The sequence below is a fragment of the Oncorhynchus gorbuscha genome, linkage group LG18, assembly GCF_021184085.1.
Source record: "Oncorhynchus gorbuscha isolate QuinsamMale2020 ecotype Even-year linkage group LG18, OgorEven_v1.0, whole genome shotgun sequence".
NCBI lineage: Eukaryota > Metazoa > Chordata > Actinopteri > Salmoniformes > Salmonidae > Oncorhynchus > Oncorhynchus gorbuscha.
In genome coordinates this window covers 54677168-54694347 of record NC_060190.1, presented here as the reverse complement: position 1 = coordinate 54694347, position 17180 = coordinate 54677168, and the positions used below count along the sequence as shown (strand labels likewise).

The following is a 17180-nucleotide window of genomic DNA, read 5'->3' as shown; positions in this document are numbered from 1 at the left end:
GGGGGGAACATCTGCAGAGACTAAACAGACATCAAATAAAAACAAATTAATTGTATTTGTCTCATGTGCCAAATACAACAGGCCTTACAGTGAAATGCTTACATTACTCAACAGAAAGGATATGCATCCATAAAGAGGAGCTCATAGACTTGAACATGTCGGTGTCTGAAAGTCTGCGAGCTCACGGTTTAGAATTCATGGGTCAGTTCGTTGTCAGTTCACAGTATGTCTGAGGTCACTGTTAGATATCAGGTTTGTGAGATCACTTTCCAAACATATCTCTGTGAGCTCACTGTTGACATGCATGCCACTAAGGTCTTTCAGACAGTCTGTAGCTGATCTCTCACCGGTGCTATAGTGTTGTTCCGGGGGCCAGAGGGCTTTGCTCAGCCTCTTCTTGAGGAAGACTGAGGAGTTGTGGCTGGTGAGGAAGACTGAGGAGTCCTCTCCAGGGCTGTGTCCTCATGCTGGCCTCTCTGCTCCCCATAGGGTTCCTTGGGAAGGTGGGCCATGATGCCAGAGAGACCCTTGTCCAGGGGGTCATCCTTGGCCAGGTAGGCGTAGTACTCCCGGGTCCGAGAGTACATGTTAGCGTTGTCGTAGCAGTCCGAGCAATGACCAGCAGCCCTGCACCACCTGTTGAGGACAATCTATTTCATCAAACTCTTGCTCTATAACAAACCCAACTATCTGATGGAGACATAGACCTTTCAGCAAAGCCTTTCAACAAACTGATGAAAAAGCCATTTAAGAGGATACATACAAGAGATGAATAAGTTGTTTGTTGGTTCTCATAACTAAACCGACCTGTCGACACCACAACCAGTCCCTCACGGGGCGGCCCAGGATGGAAGATGCTTTGTCCCATGAACAGAGTGCCCACGCGGCAGTGCAGCATCCCGTTGGCCTCGGTGTACACCTCGCTGCCTGTGTCACTGTAGCACACACAAAGAGGATGGTGACTCACTCCACCTTCTTTTCACTGGTCAGGTGCAATGGTTGACCCGCCATTTAAAATTCTGAATAAGTTCAAGTTAGTTGGGAACAGATCTATGAACTGATATATAAATACCAATAATTGACATCAATCCATTCGTTTCAATATAAGCTATTACATAAAATACTTGCTAAAAAGAAGAATGCTCAATATATGAGTCATTGAACAGTCAGCCTTGTGCAGACTTTGCCATGAGGAAACAGAGTCAATACATAATCTTTTCTGTCAATCGGTGGTTCGCTTTTGGAGTCAGGTCCAGGAATGGTTGTAACGTCATAATGTCAGAGTTCAGATGGACCTGCAAACTGTATTGTTAGGGGATCTGAAAAACCACGATCAGTCAATGGGAAATATTGTCATACTCTTGGGTAAAGTACTGATTTTTAGGGCAATATTGGTAGAAAGAGGAAATTAGGAATACATGCATATTTAACTAAATGAAGTAATGTCCGTTAGTTTACTCCAATCAGGGTAGGGATGGTAGGGTTGGGCGAAAAAAAAAAGTGTTTTTTTTTTTTTTTTTATCACCGCAAAAATAAAAGGGGGATTAGAAATGATGCAAACAATTACATTGATAACCCAAAATCCATCTGCAATATTAAGCTGATCTACCCCCTAAAAAATATATCAGAATAACAATTGGACTGAGTACAAAAACAGATAATAACATTGTAATGTCCACAGATGAAAGGGCCACAGATGAAGGAGATGGATGGTGAATCTGGGAAGTAAGTATAGTTAAAGTTCCCTTCTGTTCCCTTGTGGACGTAGCCTGTTCCCTTGTGGACGTAGCCTGTTCCCTTGTGGACGTAGCCTGTTCCCTTGTGGACGTAGCCTGTTCCCTTGTAGCCTGTTCCCTTGTAGCCTGTTCCCTTGTAGCCTGTTCCCTTGTAGCCTGTTCCCCTGTAGCCTGTTCCCCTGAGTTGGTGATGCTGTAGTCCTCGCTCTTCCTTCGCATGTGGTAGATGACGATGGCCCAGACCAGCGAGGTGCCCACCACGCAGCAGACCACCACGATCACCACGATGCCCACCGTGTTCCAGCTATCCTGGTCGTAGCCGCCCGCAGTGTCGCAGTTGGGAGACACGCTGAGGTAGATGTGGCCGCGCTCCGTGCCCAGCGTATTGGACATGATGCACGTGTACTTCCCTGTGTCCGACGATGATGAGGAGCTGGTTGGTGTCGGCAAAGAAGTGTCGCTCGGTGAGGACCAGGGGCGCGTCATCCTTGGTCCAGTTGAGGCGGGGTGCTGGGCTTCCGCCTGCGATGCACTGCAGTCTCCCCACGAGCTTACCGTCCTGTCGTCCAGGGGACGCATGAAGGACAGAGTTTCTGGGAGGAGAGAGATTTACATTTAACATACAGTAGTTCACATTCAACGATCATTTATCAAATTCTAAACAGATGTGATTCATAAAGAAACACTAAGGTCAGTAAACTATGCGGGGCAGGTAAGAATGAAGCTCACCTAGCACAGTGAGTGTAGCGTTGGCAGACATGCTCCCTGCAGCGTTCTGGGCTGTGCAGCTGTACACTCCCATATCCTCTGTCTTTACATTGGCAATGAAGAAGATGTCATCGTCTGGCATGACGTGCATCCTTCTCTCCCGGGCAGCAGGGAAGTCTGTGCCCATCTTTCTGCCAGGCGATCTGGGGTGATGGGTGACCCTCGGCAGCACACTCCAGCCTGCCCATGGTGCCCGTGTGGATGGTCAGGTCCATCGGAGTCTTCAGAAAGGACGGCAGCTCTGAGGGAGATGGGAAATTAAAATAAAGAAGTTAAGAAATGGTTGAAGACAGCTTTCAATAGATGTCTATCAAAACAACCACGCAAGCTCGAACTTTAACAGTTAAATGCCAAGGAACAAGTCAGATATTAGTCAGTAAAAACTCTTCAGGAGAGAAAACCAAAAGTCTCTTCACTATTGACTGTGAGCTTGGCCCTGTTAGAGTACTTAGAGCCAAAGTGGTTTGAGACAACACACTGGTAGCATCCCTCGTCTGTGAAGTTGAGGAGATACAGCACGGTGGTGTAGAACAGCTTTCCTCCTGGTAGCGGGCGCAATTCTGCACCTCTGCATCGTACAGCACCTCCCCGTCCTTCCTTCAGGCCGTGGCCATGGGGGAGTCACTGCTGCTGGATGCCAGGCAGCTCAGAGTCACATTGGTCCCACGCAGGGCGGTGATGGTCTCAGGGTGGTCAGTGATCCGGGGCTTTGGGAAGTCATCTGTGGGAAATAGTGGACAGAGGGGGCCATGATATTAAATAAATAAGTTATGGGATAATTGTTCCAGTACGTGAGATCTGGTCCAGACTAGATAAACCATGGTAGCTAGGTGACTGACCACAGACCAGCTCCTCCTGGCTGACAGACAGGACGTTACGGCCCAGCAGGCTGGCAGGGTGAGCACACGTAGCGGAGACAGACTGCAGGAAGCGGTTGTCAGTCAACCATGGGCTCAGCCGCTGCAGTTGGCAGTCACACAGCAGGCTGCTAGTGTTCAGAAAACTGAGGACAGGACACAGTCATAATATCGCATTATTCCATCATTCTTGAATTTGTGAATGTATTCTACACAGAAAATATTGTAAAAAATGCCACAAGGACTCCCAAGACACCACCTCAGAAATTAGTACTTCTTACTCACAACACTTTTAAGTTCATGTGAGACATCGAATCAAGGTGGATGGACACGATCCCATTCTTGCTCAGGTCCCTGTTGGTGAAAATAAATATGAATGAAGTGCTGCGTTAGCACCATGACACTATCAAAGTAGCATCTTATGATAAAAGCACAATAAAACAGATGCACTGGGGTAATCAGAAACATCTATCTCGGTCTTGAAGTGTTAGCTGCTGAATCGTCTTAATGGAGACCAACCATCCCTCAGAGTGGCTTGGCTATGGAGGTACTTACAAGTGCTCTAGTTCCTCCAGACTCTCAAAGGCTTCCTTTGTGATAGATTTAATATTGTTCTGCTGTAGAATCATGGGGAATAAACAGATTAAATATGCCAACAAATATTCTGCCAATATCAGTATCCATAGCAACAAAAGTATTATATTATGCAGAACACCCTTACAATGTGTTCAGCTTCTTCGTTCCAACAAACACACCAATGGAATCCTCAATGGCCCAAGAGATCTCATTGTTCCGTATGTCTCTGAAACGCAAACAGAAATGTAAGAATTTTTTCCCCCCAGAATAAGAAGCACAAAGATCACCCTGATCTGCATTGCTTGGTGACAACAATACAAGACAGATAGAAGTTATTTTCTGCTCCGTGTGTCCAAACCAATTTGATTCATTTGGCAAATGTGAAGTGGCATACTTTCCAGAGTGTCATAGCTCAGTGCTATCAGGGATACACGCTGCACCGGCAGAATAGAACAGCACACTCTGTTATGGGAGTGTGACGAGGGGGGGCAGTCTGTGCATATTCGTAAACAACAGCTGGTGCACAAAATCTAAGGAAGTCTCTAGATTTTGCTCGCCTGAAGTAGAGTATATTGTGATAAATTGCAGGCCACACTACTTACCTAGAGTTCTCAGCTATACTTTTCGTGGCTGTTCATTTACCACCACAGACAGATGCTGGCACTAAGACCGCACTCAGTCAGCTGTATAAAGAAATAAGCAAACAGGAAATGACTCACCCAGAGGAGGCGCTCCTAGTGGCAGGAGACTTTAATGCAGGGAAACTTAAATCAGTTCTACCAAATCTCTATCAACATGTTAAATATGTAACCAGAGGGGGGAAAATAAATCTAGATCACCTTTACTCCACACACAGAGACGCGTACAAAGCTCTCCCTCGCCCTCCATTTGGTAAATCCGACCACAAATCTATCCTCCTGATTCCTGCTTACAAGCAAAAATTAAAGCAGGAAGCACCAGTGACTCGGTCTATAAAAAAAATGTCAGATGAAGCAGATGCTAAACTACAGGACTGCTTTGCTATCAGACTGGAACATATTCCGGGATTCTTCCGATGACATTGAGGAATACACCACATCAGTCACTGGCTTTATCAATAAGTGCATTGAGGACGTTGTCCCCACAGTGACTGTACGTTCATACCCCTACCAGAAGCCATGGATTACAGGCAACATTCGCACTGAGCTAAAGGGTAGAGCTGTCGCTTTCAAGGTGCGGGACTCGAACCGGGGAGCTTACAAGAAATCCCGCTATGCCCTGCGACCAACCATAAAACAGGCAAAGCATCAATACAGGACTAAGACTGAATCATACTACACCGGCTCCGACGCTCGTCGGATGTGGCAGGGCTTGCAAACTATTACAGACTACAAAGGGAAGCACAGCCGCAAGCTGCCCAGTGACCCGAGCGTACCAGACGAGCTAAATCACTTCTATGCTCGCTTCGAGGCCAGCAACACTGAAGCATGCATGAGAGCATCAGCTGTTCCGGGCAACTGTGTGATCACACTCACGTCAGCTACGGAGAGCAAAACCTTTAAACAGGTCAACATACACAAGGCTGCAGGGCCAGACGGATTACCAGGACGTGTGCTCCGGGCATGTGCTGACCAACTGGCAGGTGTCTTCACTGACATTTTCAACATGTCCCTGATTGAGTCTAATACCAACATGCTTCAAGCAGACCACCATAGTCCCTGTGCCCAAGAACAGAAAGGCAACCTGCCTAAATGACTACAGACCTGTAGCACTCATGTCCGTAGCCATGAAGTGCTTTGAAAGGATGGTAATGGCTCACATCAACACCATTATCCCAGAAATCCTAGACCCACTCCAATTTGCATACCGCCCAAACAGATCCACAGATGATGCAATCTCTATTGCACTCCACACTGCCCTTTCCCACCTGGACAAAGGGAACACCTATGTGAGAATGCTGTTCATTGACTACAGCTCAGCGTTCAACACCATAGTACCCTCAAAGCTCATCACCAAGCTAAGGAACCTGGGACTAAACACCTCCCTCTGCAACTGGATCCTGGACTTCCTGACAGGCCGCCCCCAGGTGGTGAGGGTAGGTAGCAACACATCTGCCATGCTGATCCTCAACACTGGAGCTCACCAGGGGTGCGTGCTCAGTCCCTTCCTGTACTCCCTATTCACCCACTGCTGCATGGCCAGGCACGACACCAACACATTCATTACGTTTGCTGAAGACACAACAGTGGTAGGCATGATCATCGATGAGACAGCCTATAGGGAGGAGGTCAGAGACCTGGCCGGGTGGTGCCAGAATAACAACCTATCCCTCAACGTAACCAAGACTAAGGAGATGATTGTGGCCTACAGAAAAAGGAGCACAGAGGACGTCCCAATTCTCATCGATGGAGCTTCAAATTCCTTGGTATCAACATTAACAACAAACTAGATTGGTCCAAACACACCAAGACAGTCGTGAAGAGGGCACAACAAAGCCTATTCCCCCTCAGGAAACTAAAAAGATTTGGCATGGGTCCTGAGATCCTCAAAAGGTTCTACAGCTGCAACATCGAGAGCATCCTGACCAGTTGCATCACTGCCTGGTACGGCAATTGCTTGGCTTCCGACCGCAAGGCACTTCAGAGGGTAGTGCATACGGCCCAGTACATCACTGGGGCTAAGCTGCCTGCCATCCAGGACCTCTACACCAGGCAGTGTCAGAGGAATGCCCTAAAAATTGTGAGACCCTAGCCACTCCAGTCATAGACTGTTCTCTCTACTACTGCATGGCAAGCGGTACCGGAGTGCCAAGTCTAGGACAAAAAGGCTTCAACAGTTTTTATCCCAAAGCCATAAGACTCCTGAACAGGTAACCAAATGGTTACCCGGACTATTTGCATTGTGTGCCCCCCAACCCCTCTTTTAAGCTGCTGCTACGCTCTGTTTATCTTATATGCATAGTCACTTTAACTATACATTCATGTACATACTACCTAAATTGGCCCGACCAACCAGTGCTCCCGCACATTGGCTTACCGGGCTATCTGCATTGTGTCCCACCACCCGCCAACCCCTCTTTTTATGCTTCTGCTACTCTCTGTTCATCATATGCACAGTCACTTTAACAATACCTACATGTACATACTACCTCAATAAGCCTGACTAACCGGTGTCTGTATATAGCCTTGCTACTCTTTTTTTTAATGTCTTTTTACTGTTGTTTTATTTCTTTACTCACACACACACACTCACACAATTGGTTAGAGCCTGTAAGTAAGCATTTCACTGTAAGGTCTACACCTGTTGTATTCGGCGTACTTGACAAATAAAGTTTGATTTGATTTGCTTCTGCAGTTCTGATGAGGGGATTAATTGGCTGTGTTTAGCATTGAACGGTTCATGGGTCCTTCTAAACCCACAGAGGGCTTGTGTTCACAGGACGGGTCATGGGCGCTTTTGTTTCTCTTTGCTCATGCCTGGGTGGATCTTAAAGGGCCTTCTCTCTAATTCCCCCTGCTACGGACAGCCCAGGGATGTGTGCTGACCCAGAGCCCTGACCTCTCTCTTTATGCAGCTCAATGCCTTCTTGGAACTCAGCATGTCAATGAATGTGTTAGTGCCCCCTCCTCCACTTCCCAGAGGGATTTTGGATGAAAAGGTAGTACTTGGTTAATTGAGCCTTTCTGGTATTCTTCACGCCTCAGAGGTCTTAAAAGCTAAATTATGTGAATGAGGGTTTCTATACTACATGTTCTCGTCGTCATGTCTTTACATAAATATTCTACTTACTATACTGCAGTTTAGTGGTCTACCATACAACAATGTAACAGAGTACCAGTACACTAGGGTACTACTAATTCAACAAAACGAAAACACGACCAATCTGATATATTAAAAAACAAAAAAGGTTTTAATAGTGGTGTGAGGTCCTTACAGTGAGCGCAGATTGGCCAGACTGCTCAAAACTCCCTCTCCCAGGTGGCTGATGGCATTCTAAGAATGAGCTGAACCATGTGTTAACATAAACATAAATGATCTGTACTCCTAGGTTCAGGTTCTCCAGAAGGCCCAGTCCAATGAACGCGGTCTCCTCCAACCGGGTGAGGTGGTTGAAGGACAGATCGCTAAGGAGGACATCCCCAAGAGACAAGCTTGGACAATGGTCTTCGGCAATCATACTGTACTAAAACATATTGGCCCCTTAAGAATGAGCTGAAATCCATGTGTTAACATAAACATAAATGATCTGCAATACACCAACCCCAAGTCCCAAATAGATACTGGTCTTTCAGCTTCATTAAGGGGTAACAATAAACCCTAACGCACCCCCGTCTCCAACAGTGGGAGAAAAGTGGGGTTGGGTTAGAAAGAACTCCCAGGCGTCTGGTCAGATGATGCCGATGGTGTTCTGGTTGACCCGCAGAACATGCAGCATGTGTAGGCCATACAGCCAGCCTTTGTTGACCTCCGTCAAAATGTTGTGCTCCAGCTCTCTTAGAAAACATACAATTATGTTTTCAGCTCACTGGTCACCATAGCAACACCCACCTGTAGCACCCGCTCCAGCAGGTATATTTCACTGGTCATCCCCAAAAACAAAACTTACTTTGGCCGCCTTTCCTTCCAGTTCTCTGCTGCCAATGACTGGAACAAATAGCAAAAATCACTGAAGCCTTATATCTCCCTCTCTAACTTTAAGCATCAGCTGTCAGAGCAGCTTATTGCAGCGATCACTGTACCTTGTACGCAGCCAATCTGTAAATAGCACACCAAACTACCTCATCCCCATATTGTTACTTATCCTCTTGCTCTTTTGCACCCCAGTATCTCTACTTGCACATCATCATCTGCACAGTTATCACTCCAGTATTAATGCTAAATTGTAATTATTTTACCTCCATGGCCAATTTATTGCCTTACGTCCTTACATTTGCACACACTTTACATAGATTTTTATATTGTGTTATTGACTGTACTTTTGTTTATGTGTAACTCTGTGTTGATGTTTTTGTCGCACTGCTTTACTTAATCTTGGCCAGGTCGCAGTTGGACTTGTCGCAACTGGCCTACCTGGTTAAATAAAGGTGAAATTTAAAAAATGCCCATTGCGCAATTCAAGGATATGAATAAACACCTCAGTGCTTGAGGTGTCACTACAGACACCCTGGTTCAATTCCAGGCTGTATCACAACTGGCTGTGATTGAGAGTCCCATAGGGTGGCTTTTTTATTATTATTCCAAAATAATATAAATATCTGTTTAGAAGCTTAACTTGTACAAGTTACATTTACTTCACATTTTATTGAATTACATGTTTTATTTTGTGTAGGCCTATATTATTGGCTGTTTGGTTTGAAAGGATTTTCTGGCGGCACACAATTTATTTTTCCTACAGCTTTGGTCAGGTGGAGGCCATAAACGTCTAAAGTTTGTTTAAAATTCCCATTCGATTATTCTAACTTGCAATTGTTGGTTCTCTCCCTCATTATTACCATATTATGTTTATATTTAGGCTCATCAAACATTTTACTGGGCTCCTAGATTCATTTGAAAGTAGATCATGAAATATATGCTTAGACCAACAAGTAATATTCAAATAAAATAGAGATTGGGAGAAAAAAAGGGAAATTAAGCTCATACAACAAGCCAGACAAAGGCGTGTCTGCGGTAAAAGGCCCATGATCATCCGACATTGGCAAGGTGAGCGAGATAAATGTTCTGACATTTTGCACACTCTCCACCCCATCTACAATATACATACATTGTAGGCCTACTCTTGCATTATGTTAAATAGTAGGCTAAGTCTACCTACATATTTATTGAAAAAGGATATGACAAATAGGAATAGGTAGGTCATTTGGCTGCGAACTGCACTGTTGTGCTCTGCCCGACTACGGTGGTACCAGTAATGTTCAAATATGTAAAAAAAAAAAGTTATAATATATAAAAACTAACGTCCGTCACATCATGTTGTCGTCGACAATGTCTGTCAAACATAGTCGAATTCCGATTGTATCGTAATATCACCCAACCCTTAGAGATCACTATCTCATCGGTGTCGTTTCTAATTCGAGCAAATGAAGCATAGTGGGCAGAACAAGCAAGGAGGTGGGCATAACCAAGTACAATCTAGCGAGAAAGTATTGGCGTTTGTAACACTCCTAAACAATGCAAATGTTTTTTACTTTGGCAAAGGGTCAAGTCTACTAAACATAGTGCACTCTGTTCGTATCATTGGAGTTTTGGGAAAGAAAACTGAATTGGGAGCAAACGTTTCAAAATGAGAAAATTTGCAGAATGTCAGCCAAGTATTATCTAGCTCCATATTCATATTCACTGGACTTCCTCTTATCACCATATTTGATGAACAGATGCTTCAGATTTATACATCCTTTGAGACATCTGGCTCCTCCTATCTGTGCAAATACTGTACTGATCTTTCTTATAAAAGACGAAAAGGTAGAAGAACTCGCAGCTCCTCCATGTTGTTGAGCCCAAAGAAAGCACCGTCCATCAGCTTTGTGATGCCATTCCGCTGCATCTTCAGTGATTTCACCACCTTGATCTTGTTACGCTTTAAATCCCTAAGAAAAAAATCAGAATCAGGCAGTTTAGAATAAGTTGTTTCAACTACTATAAAAACAGTACTACATACTGAATCTGTGAAATCTAAAAACGCACAATCACGAAGTGCAAATTGTTTAAAGAAAATACATTTAACTAAAGATAGTCCCTCATACAAAAGTATCAAACACATTCAAAAGCTTAACATATGTAGACTAAATCATGTAAGAAACCTACCATCTAGCGAGGGTCTGGTAATTAGGTTTGCACACTGCTCATCATTGCTATGGAAATACACTGCTCAAAAAAATAAAGGGTACACTAAAATAACACATCCTAGATATTTACATTTAAGTCGTTTAGCAGACGCTCTTATCCAGAGCGACTTACAAATTGGTGCATTCACCTTATGACATCCAGTGGAACAGTCACTTTACAATAGTGCATCTAAATCTTAAGGGGGGTGAGAGGGATTACTTATCCTATCCTAGGTATTCCTTAAAGAGGTGGGGTTTCAGGTGTCTCCGGAAGGTGGTGATTGACTCCGCTGTCCTGGCGTCGTGAGGGAGTTTGTTCCACCATTGGGGGGCCAGAGCAGCGAACAGTTTTGACTGGGCTGAGCGGGAGCTGTACTTCCTCAGTGGTAGGGAGGCGAGCAGGCCAGAGGTGGATGAACGCAGTGCCCTTGTTTGGGTGTAGGGCCTGATCAGAGCCTGGAGGTACTGAGGTGCCGTTCCCCTCACAGCTCCGTAGGCAAGCACCATGGTCTTGTAGCGGATGCGAGCTTCAACTGGAAGCCAGTGGAGAGAACGGAGGAGCGGGGTGACGTGAGAGAACTTGGGAAGGTTGAACACCAGACGGGCTGCGGCGTTCTGGATGAGTTGAAGGGGTTTAATGGCACAGGCAGGGAGCCCAGCCAACAGCGAGTTGCAGTAATCCAGACGGGAGATGACAAGTGCCTGGATTAGGACCTGCGCCGCTTCCTGTGTGAGGCAGGGTCGTACTGGAAAACCACACTACAGGCTGATACAACTGATGTAATGTCCTTAAAACAAGTCAAAATGAGGCTCAGTAGTGTGTGTGGCCTCCACGTGCCTGTATGACCTCCCTACAATGCCTGGGCATGCTCCTGATGGTCTCCTGAGGGATCTCCTCTCAGACCTGGAATAAAGCATCCGCCAACTCCTGGGCAGTCTGTGGTGCAACGTGGCATTGGTGGATGGAGCGAGACATGATGCCCCAGATGTGCTCAATTGGATTCAGGTCTCGGGAACGGGCGGGCCAGTCCATAGCATCAATGCCTTCCTCTTGCAAGAACTGCTGACACACTTCAGCCACATGAGGTCTAGCATAGTCTTGCATTAGGAGGAACACAGGGCCAACCGCACCAGCATATGGTCTCACAAGGGGTCTGAGGGTCTCATCTCAGTACCTAATGGCAGTCAGGCTAGCGGCCTCCCAAAGAAATGCCACCCCACACCATGACTGACCCACCGCCAAACCAGTCATTCTGGAGGATGTTGCAGGCAGCAGAACGTTCTCCACGGAGTCTCCAGACTCTGTCACATCTGTCACGTGTGCTAAGTGTGAACCTGCTTTCATCTGAAGAGCACAGGGCGGCAGTGGCGAATTTACCAATCTTGGTGTTCTCTGGCAAATGCCAAACGTCCTGCACGGTGTTGGGCTGTAAGCACAACCCCCACCTGTGGACGTCGGGCCCTCATACCACCCTCATGGAGTCTGTTTCTGACCGTTTAAGCAGACACATGCACATTTGTGGCCTGCTGGAGGTCATTTTGCAGGGCTCTGGTAGTGCTCCTCTTGCTCCTCCTTGCACAAAGGCGGAGGTAGCGGTCCTGCTGCTGGGTTGTTGCCCTCTTACGGCCTCCTCCACGTCTCCTGATGTATTGGCCTGGCCTGTCTCCTGGTAGAGCCTCCATGCTCTGGACACTACGCTGACAGACACAGCAAACCTTCTTGCCACAGCTCTCATTGATGTGCCATCCTGGATGAGCTGCACTACTTGAGCCACTTGTGTGGGTTGTAGACTCCGGCTCAGGCTACCACTAGAGTGAAAGCACCGCCAGCATTCAAAAGTGACCAAAACATCAGCCAGGAAGCATAGGAACTGAGAAGTGGTCTGTGGTCACTACCTGCAGAACCACTCCTTTATTGGCAGTGTCTTGCTAATTGGCTATAATTTCCAACTGTTGTCTATTCCATTTGCACAACAACATGTGAAATGTATTGTCAATCAGTGTTGCTTCCTAAGTGGATAGTTTGATTTCACAGAAGTGTGATTGACTTGGAGTTACATTGTGTTGTTTAAGTGTTCCCTTTATTTTTTTGAACAGTGTAGTTTGACTGAAGCAGAACATTGACTTACAGGAACTGCAGCTGGGGAAGCCTGAACACTTTGTATGGTAGCAGTGTTATTCTGTTCCTGTTAAGCTTCAGAACCAGCAGGGAGCTGGATATGTTGTCAAAGCATCCACGTTCAAGGACACTGATCTTGTTATTGCTTCAATTCTTGGGAGATAGAGATGCAGAAACATTCAATCAGGAAGGGCGCTCAGTTTACTTTTACATTACACCTGCATGTATACATTCCAAACATTTTAAGGTCTTTATTTTGGATGAAAAAGTCACATTAATAAGACAATAACAAGTAAAGTAGAACATACCCTTTTGGTTGTAGCTGAAACAACCATCTCCTCCCTCCTTAGAAGTTGTCTACTATAGTTGTGAGTCCTGCCTGTGGCATTGTTTTCCAAGTATTTCAGCTGCATGGTTGGGAAGGCTCCAGCCTTGATCTCTGAGATGGAGTTAGATGACAGGTCAAGTGTCTCCAAGGAGATGTATGGATGCAGCTGATGCATCCACAGCTCCAAGATCCGGTTGTGGACTCTGTGCACAATGAGCAGTAATGTACATAATAATCAACATTGATCTACATAAATACACCATCAATGTGTATTTATGGCAAAACCATGGCATAAAGAATGCAGGGTAAGACAGAAGTCCCCCGGCCGGTGATTCCTTTCTTCCGAAACTTCCCTATTGCATAGTGATGGGAAGTTCAGCTCTTTTTACTGACTTATCAACTCATTCAGTCAAAATAACAAACCTTTCAACTAATTTAATTCATTTGAGTCAGTCATGCCCATAGCCCCTCGAAATCAGTCAACTTAAATGAATGCATTAGGCCCTAATCTACAGATTTCACATGACTGGGCAGGGGCGCAGCCATTGGTGGGCCTGGCTCACCAATCAGAACGAGCTTCTCCCCGTAAAGGCGCTTTATTACAGACAGAAATGCTCCTCAGTTTCATCAGCTGCCCGGGTGGCCGGTCTCAGACAATCCCGTAGGTGAAGAAGCTGGATGTGAAGGTCCTGGGCTGGCGTGGTAACACGTGGCCTGCGGTTGTGAGGCCGGTTGGACGTAGTGCCAGATTCTCTAAAACAATGTTGGAGGTGGCTTATGGTAAAGCATTTAACATTCAATTATCTGGCAACAGCTCTAGTGGAGATTCCTGCAGTTAGCATGCCAATTGCACACTCCCTCAAAATTTGAGACATCTGTGGCATTGTGTTGTTTGACAAAACTGCACATTTTGTCCCCCCTGCACAAGGTGTACCTGTGTAATGATCATGCTGTCTTATCAGCTTCTTGATATGCCACACCTGTCAGGTGGGTGGATTATCATGGCAAAGGAGAAATGCTCACCAACAGGGATGTAAACAAATGTGTGCACCAAATATTGGAGAAATAAGCTTTTGTGCGTATGAAATATAAGACCCCAGAAATGTTTCAGTTTATGAAAAATGGGAACAACAATTTACATGTTTCGTTTATATTTTTGTTCAGTATATCTTCCTTCGAGCATATGGCAGACAGTTGGTGGTCGAAACAAATCTCTGGAGCCGCTGAGACGGAGAAGCGTGTATTAATCCACTTGCAGGGTCAAACAAACTACTTCAATGAAGGAGTTGCTCAAAAAAAACAATCATGACTCAGTAAAAAGAGTAGTTTCTGAACTGCACATTACTACTATGGCAAGCATACTACGACAGGACACTTAGGAATCACATCACACAACTTACAGAGTAGGAGAAAATTGTTTTGACTTACAATGAGAGTGTTGTGATGTTTGGGGTAACTTCTCCAAGGTATGGAACAGTTGTCGGATCATTATGATTCATAGTGCTGAAAAATATTCCATTAGTTATTACAGAGAATTCCATGGACACCTTTCAGTGGACCTTGCTGCTGCTTTGGCATCTTTCCAAGAAAAACTCAAATGATCTTCGTAGGCTAGGTTGTAGCAACCTCATGATGAGTGTAGTGAAATTGAGTGTCATGAAGTAGCCTAATTCTATTGATGTTACACTGAGCTGGGAAAATGGAATATGATAGGCACTTACCGCCACTGATCTGGATGAATCATTCAATACCGCCTATGCACACACTTGCCTGCATCTAGTTGATCTAGGGTGTAATTATTAGTCCAAACAGTTAGTTTCTATTGGACAAATTCAGGTATGTTTATCCCCGTTTCATTCTGTTTGCTTCAGTTTAAGAAACATTTTAAGAGAATCTGCGTAATTAATACCTGAATACCCTGATCACACAAACACAGTTCACTTCCATAGCAGCCACATACAAACAGCATGATCACTTTGCTAGTTGTATAATTCATTCGACATCTACGTGCTCTCCTCCTCTCACCATTTCCTTTCACTTGTGGACTTCAGTGCACAACACAGCTGTCTGTGACCTGGCGAAAAAAAAACTTTCCAAGCCAAAACGTTATACCCTAACGGCTAAACGCAGTCTACATCATATTAGCTAACGTCATAACCAACATAACTACTAGAACTAATGTGTTAGTAAACCCGCTACAATCATGCAGTACAGTTTACAGCAGCAAGCAGTTTATACCTGCGGGCCCGGTGCCAATACATTTATAAAACTAAAAGTTTACCTTGACTTGGAAGAGTTCCAGTGCTGGATAGCTTTGGCCAGCTAGCTAACATAGCACCCCTCTCTGTTTGGGTAGGCTAAACGAGCTAGCTGCTTTCGCTAACTAAGTAAGTGAAAGTTAATTAAATACAAAATATAGCTAGTGCTCTCTCCCTCTTGCTTCTTCATTTTTAAAATAAATAAATTTGTTCCAAACTGTTCAACTATGGTCTCTCTGAGTCAACTTACGCACCACATTTTATGCAGTGCAGTGCTAGCTAACTTTAGCTTATGCTTTCAGTACTAGACTCAAAATATGATCATTTGAGAGGACAACATGTCAGTTCATGCTACAAGAGCTCTGATAGGTTCGAACCGGACGTCATCATAGTTACTGTATAAACCTTTGGGTGAGAGTATGAACCATGAGTCTCACGTTTTGTATTGAAGTTAATGTACCCAGAGGATGGAAACTAGCGGTCCTCCGCATACACCATGGTGCTATCCCAGAGATTGCAGTTGAGGCTACTGTAGCGCGTCATTGCAAAACAGTGTGTTTTAAATCAATTATATGGTGACATTCATATATTTTGTATCGTTTTCTGTTTCAGTTTTAATTTTTCTGAAATTCACTTAGGATGGTCCTCCCCCTACTCCTCAGAGGAGCCTCCACTGATCCACATATATATCAATTCAATTCAAGGGCTTTATTGGCATGGGAAACATGTGTTAACATTGCCAAAGCAAGTGAGGTAGACAACATACAAAGTGAATATATAAAGTGAAAAACAACAAAAATTAACAGTAAACATTACACATACAACAGTTTCATCTAGCTAAAGAACTTGACATATAACGTTAGACCTCGCTAGCAAACTAACAAGGCCATGTAGCTTGAGGAGCCACTGCAGCTTGTAAACAAAGGTGCTAGCTTGTTACCGATAAGCTAGCTAATATTGGGCTACTTACAGAGTTATCCCATGAGGTGGATCCAGGGGGGGCGCTGACAACCTTTTCCTATTGCAATCCAGGATTTGGATTTCGTCTGACCCCCTTGGACAAGAGCATGGAGCAGGGCAGGAATCCAGTGCCCAGCAGGCACTCAAACTCAACAACAAGAGAGCCGGGGTGTTGGGCCAGCCATTTTATAAGTCTAACTATCAATACGTGGCTAGTTAGCTTCTGACAATTATAAAATGTCTAACCTACAACACCAACCGATTCATATAACTTCATATTAATAAAATAGAACCCCTCTTTCACACGAGTCGCATAACATTGCGAAAAAATATATTCCAACTTGCCCATGGCAGCCCAGAACGGATTTTTCCTCCTTTCCCTTAGAATTTCCTTCCGCTTCCAATCTCGTCACAAATCCCAAGATAAGTGGCTAGCAGCTAGCGTTCTTAAAGTAAACCTGCATGTCGATGTTTCAACGGACCAAGTTCATTAGACTTCATATCAAACAGATGTGGATCGTACAAAGTGTTCTGACTAAACATATGAATTATCTAGCTACCAAAGTATGATTATTCCGAAATATGTTTCGAAGGAACAACAATAGCGATAACATATGGTGAATCCTGCCTCGTTAGAGCATGTTTACAGCTGTCCTATTGGTCAGAATGCATGCTTAATGATTTTATCTTAACTGATTCGATTTTCAATAATAAATAGCTAGATACTGGTTGAGAGAACGTCAAAAGCTCTCATTTTATTTTTTAAAAAGAGCTTGTC

At 44.7% G+C, this 17180-nt stretch overlaps 1 long non-coding RNA gene and 1 pseudogene across 4 annotated transcripts; both read right to left on the bottom strand.

Annotated features, from left to right (window-relative positions):
- Window positions 1–386: 386 nt before the first annotated feature.
- LOC124004180 lies at window positions 387–4545 on the bottom strand (annotated as a pseudogene).
- Window positions 4546–9697: 5152 nt separating this feature from the next.
- On the bottom strand, window positions 9698–17066 carry LOC124002954. Of its 4 annotated transcripts, none has more exons than XR_006833173.1 (5): window positions 14613–17065; window positions 13748–13937; window positions 13165–13387; window positions 12867–13009; window positions 9698–10500 (listed from the first exon to the last, which is right to left on the bottom strand). It is a non-coding gene; the product is annotated as an uncharacterized LOC124002954 (long non-coding RNA). The 4 variants fall into 4 exon arrangements; XR_006833172.1 differs by lacking the exon at window positions 13748–13937 and having other exon boundaries at window positions 14613–14687; window positions 16413–17061; XR_006833170.1 differs by having other exon boundaries at window positions 13165–13937; window positions 14613–17066.
- Between the last annotated feature and the right edge of the window lie 114 nt (window positions 17067–17180).